This window comes from Schistocerca serialis, unplaced genomic scaffold (assembly GCF_023864345.2).
Source record: "Schistocerca serialis cubense isolate TAMUIC-IGC-003099 unplaced genomic scaffold, iqSchSeri2.2 HiC_scaffold_1162, whole genome shotgun sequence".
Classification (NCBI taxonomy): Eukaryota; Metazoa; Arthropoda; class Insecta; order Orthoptera; family Acrididae; genus Schistocerca; species Schistocerca serialis.
Window position 1 is genome coordinate 100,001 of NW_026047362.1, and position 5,000 is coordinate 105,000.

At 53.4% G+C, this 5,000-nt stretch overlaps 1 non-coding gene across 1 annotated transcript in view; it reads left to right on the forward strand.

The window, feature by feature from the left end:
- Nucleotides 1-3,625: 3,625 nt before the first annotated feature.
- The window catches only part of LOC126433184 (small subunit ribosomal RNA), a 1,910-nt gene continuing 535 nt past the window's right edge, over nt 3,626-5,000 (forward strand). The window contains exon 1 of the ribosomal RNA XR_007578300.1: nt 3,626-5,000. This exon is cut by the window's right edge and continues 535 nt beyond it. This is a non-coding gene — a ribosomal RNA (small subunit ribosomal RNA).

The window sequence follows — 5,000 nt, forward strand, 5'->3', positions numbered from 1 at the left end:
GCCCCACCCCAACCGCCCAACTCGCAACTCCAGCGGATGCACGGCGGACTTTGCTCGCACTCGCAATGTGCAATCCACCCCTATAACGTGCGTTTCATGAAGAGTTATGTCCAATATGCGACATTCCCGCTGTCCATATACATGAGCTGCGAGCTGTACCACGTACGAGCTACAGACGCGATCGCGTTGCTCTCTGTACGAATGCAGATGCTCAGCGGCAGCTAGGAGGCGCTCCATCCATTTCGGTACCGGTGAGCGTTGCACTCGCAGTCGCAAAAACGTACGGCAAGTATATTACTCGGAAGAGTCAATGACAGTCCAAGCCCCCCTGCGTGGGAAGAGTCTTCCTAGGCCATGACCCACCGGAAGGGCGCAGCGTCCCCCACCCCAGACATGTGACGTCACACTATCGGTATTGACGACTAGACTGATTCCTTATAATCATTTGCCATACACCGGTGGAAGCTGCCGAGACGAGTAACTACATGGCGGCCTCGCCGTGTCACTAATGTACAGAGATACAACAGTTTCGACTGGAACCGGATGAAACGTATACACGGCGCTGATTAGTAATAGATAGAGCCATCAAAATACAGATAATGTATACAACTGTCCGTATACATGCTGAAAGACTCTGCTCACAATCACAACCACACGTCAGCCAGACACTCTTATCACGCACTACTCTCTGCCTGTAACAGGCACAAAGACAATATGTAAGCACCAGCATGGAACAACACCCAGTGCATCCTCTCCGCCACATTAGACAATCCACACTATCATAACCAGACCGGGAGGTCCACTCACAAAACAGAATACCCCACCCTTCCGACAACCACCATTGCTCAGCTAAGCCACCAACACCCACACATGTCCTACACAGGGGTACACCCAACATCACAATACTGCCTCCTGTCACAGCACACAAACAATGGCAGGAATGAAAGACACAGGTCTGCCACAAGCATGGAATCAGAGCGCCGCCTGTCATGAGCCAAAGGTGCATCCTGACGTGGCAAATCAGATGATGCCGCAGGCATCCACTTACTATAATCACAATCAACAAACCGGCCGCCGCCGCCGCCGCCGCCCCCCCCCCCCCCCAATACACCTTTCCTTACAACAATGTGTACCTTAACCTAACCCACATTGTACCTTAACCCAACCCACATTGTACCTTAACCTAACCCACATTGTACCTTAACCTAACCCACATTGTACCTTAACCTAACCCACATTGTACCTTAACCTAACCCATATTGTACCTTAACCTAACCTATATTGCGCCTTAACCTAACCCACATTGTACCTTAACCTAACCCACATTGTACCTTAACCTAACCCATATTGTACCTTAACCTAACCTATATTGCGCCTTAACCTAACCCATATTGTACCTTAACCTAACCTATATTGCGCCTTAACCTAACCCATATTGTACCTTAACCTAACCCACATTGTACCTTAACCTAACCCACATTGTACCTTAACCTAACCCATATTGTACCTTAACCTAACCTATATTGCGCCTTAACCTAACCCACATTGTACCTTAACCTAACCCACATTGTACCTTAACCTAACCCATATTGTACCTTAACCTAACCTATATTGCGCCTTAACCTAACCCATATTGTACCTTAACCTAACCTATATTGCGCCTTAACCTAACCTATATTGCGCCTTAACCTAACCTATATTGCGCCTTAACCTAACCTATATTGCGCCTTAACCTAACCTATATTGCGCCTTAACCTAACCTATATTGCGCCTTAACCTAACCTATATTGCGCCTTAACCTAACCCACGTTGCGCCTTAACCTAACCCACGTTGCGCCTTAACCCAACCCACGTTGCGCCTTAACCTAACCCACGTTGCGCCTTAACCCAACCCACGTTGCGCCTTAACCCAACACACGTTGGGCCTTAACCTGCTCTGTAATTGTCATACGACGCGTTAAATTAGTGTAGTGTTGCCTAACTGCAACCCCCGCAATATAGTTTGCTACTCGCACTGCCCGGTCCCCAGAGTATCGCTTCATGTTAAACACCTTGCAGCTATACACTGTAATGCGGACGGCAGCAGGACGTACATGCTCAATGCCCTTCGCAGTTGTTCATTGGCATTCGCATGGCGAAGCACAGCCTACGTTGTGGTACGGCTTGTGTCAACTGTCCGCTGATGTTGTACGTCCAAATCACACACTGTACTGCACATTGGTCCTCATGTACTGAATGATACATCGTGGTACATGTGTGACCGTACCACGACTGCGCCAACAACGGCGAACCATACGGTCCAAATATTGTGCACTCAGCTACGTGTCGTCTCCCTATAAGAGCTGGATTGCAGTATGGTATGCCGTGGATGGCGATCACCATGAGCCGTCTGTTGATGTAGTGGCGCGTGTTGTCAGACGTAGTCGTCTCTTCTCACACACCGTGATAGCATGGTGCACTGCGTTCCACATCTGCGACATGCGACAGAGGCCGGTTGACAGTCGTTCGCGCAATGGACATCGCATACGTACGGGGGCCACCTTCCACGTGTTCGCGAAGCGTGCACATGTTGTTGCGTGTATGTGGGCAGACATAGTGTGTCGTGACACCTGACACAGGCATGCAACAATCGTTGAATTTGCAAATGGCGATGGACGTCTACGTTTGCTGGTGACGTTACGCAAATGAAGAACTGGTAAACCGTTGTGGTGCGGTTGTTCTCGCTAGAGGTGAATCAGTGATGGCGACGATCGGTTGAGCTACCAACCGGTTGTTTCAGCGATACCCACCATGCCCACGAACGTGAATGGCATGTGGGTGTGAAGCGATACGCGGCGGTGGCTGGGTGGGACCGTCCCCGGCCGGTGAGGGGGGGCCTCCCGGCGTGCTGGCCGCGCGGTGCGTGGGCGCACGCGCTACAGCCGGCTGGTGGGGGCGGCCAGTGGCAGGCGCGCCGGCCGACGGAGGCGGCAGGCGGCGCAGCTGCGCGCCGGCGCACCCTGCACGCGGCGCCGTGCGGCCAAAGTAGGTCCTCGCGGGCCCGGTGCGAAGCGCGGTGGACATCTGCAGTGTGCTGGTCCGATTGAGGACTGTGTGCGCTGAGGATGCGCCGCCGCCCGGCGCTCGGCGCCGCGACGCCGTCTGCTGCTCGGTCGCCTCTGCGGTTCTCGCAGGTGGATTGTATCGCAGCTGTGCGGACGTGTTGGCGCGTGCGCTGTGCTGGGAGAGTTCGCTTCGGCACCCAAGTGGGGCTTTTGTTCTTCTGTGGCGCTGGCGTTGGAGCTGCCGGCCACCGTAGGTGGCGCGTGTTGTCTCCCGCCGGCAATGCCACGACAGCACGCTCCCGGGCCTCTGTCGGCAGCGGCAAGCTCAGTTGGGAGCACGGGTGGTCGCACCTAAAGCGTCTACTCGCCAAACTCCGGGCGATTGCGCCTCTCTCGAACCCGACCAAGTACTTAGGACGGCGCTGCGCGCCGCCGGGACCTGAGAGGGTTTCGAGGTGTATTGTGCAGGGGAGCTCAGCCTCCTCCTGTTTGCAGAATAATTGAGCGGACGCTTGCGTGTTCGCGCGGGCTCCCGGGACACACTCCCGGGCGGCCGGCTGCTCAGCTCTAGTTGACGCAGCTCCCTGGTTGATCCTGCCAGTAGTCATATGCTTGTCTCAAAGATTAAGCCATGCATGTCTCAGTACAAGCCGCATTAAGGTGAAACCGCGAATGGCTCATTAAATCAGTTATGGTTCCTTAGATCGTACCCACGTTACTTGGATAACTGTGGTAATTCTAGAGCTAATACATGCAAACAGAGTCCCGACCAGAGATGGAAGGGACGCTTTTATTAGATCAAAACCAATCGGTCGGCTCGTCCGGTCCGTTTGCCTTGGTGACTCTGAATAACTTTGGGCTGATCGCACGGTCCTCGTACCGGCGACGCATCTTTCAAATGTCTGCCTTATCAACTGTCGATGGTAGGTTCTGCGCCTACCATGGTTGTAACGGGTAACGGGGAATCAGGGTTCGATTCCGGAGAGGGAGCCTGAGAAACGGCTACCACATCCAAGGAAGGCAGCAGGCGCGCAAATTACCCACTCCCGGCACGGGGAGGTAGTGACGAAAAATAACGATACGGGACTCATCCGAGGCCCCGTAATCGGAATGAGTACACTTTAAATCCTTTAACGAGTATCTATTGGAGGGCAAGTCTGGTGCCAGCAGCCGCGGTAATTCCAGCTCCAATAGCGTATATTAAAGTTGTTGCGGTTAAAAAGCTCGTAGTTGGATTTGTGTCCCACGCTGTTGGTTCACCGCCCGTCGGTGTTTAACTGGCATGTATCGTGGGACGTCCTGCCGGTGGGGCGAGTCGAAGGCGTGCGACGCGCCTCGTGCGTGCTCGTGCGTCCCGAGGCGGACCCCGTTGCAATCCTACCAGGGTGCTCTTGAGTGAGTGTCTCGGTGGGCCGGCACGTTTACTTTGAACAAATTAGAGTGCTTAAAGCAGGCAAGCCCGCCTGAATACTGTGTGCATGGAATAATGGAATAGGACCTCGGTTCTATTTTGTTGGTTTTCGGAACCCGAGGTAATGATTAATAGGGACAGGCGGGGGCATTCGTATTGCGACGTTAGAGGTGAAATTCTTGGATCGTCGCAAGACGAACAGAAGCGAAAGCATTTGCCAAGTATGTTTTCATTAATCAAGAACGAAAGTTAGAGGTTCGAAGGCGATCAGATACCGCCCTAGTTCTAACCATAAACGATGCCAGCCAGCGATCCGCCGCAGTTCCTCCGATGACTCGGCGGGCAGCCTCCGGGAAACCAAAGCTTTTGGGTTCCGGGGGAAGTATGGTTGCAAAGCTGAAACTTAAAGGAATTGACGGAAGGGCACCACCAGGAGTGGAGCCTGCGGCTTAATTTGACTCAACACGGGAAACCTCACCAGGCCCGGACACCGGAAGGATTGACAGATTGATAGCTCTTTCTTGATTCGGTGGGTGGTGGTGCAT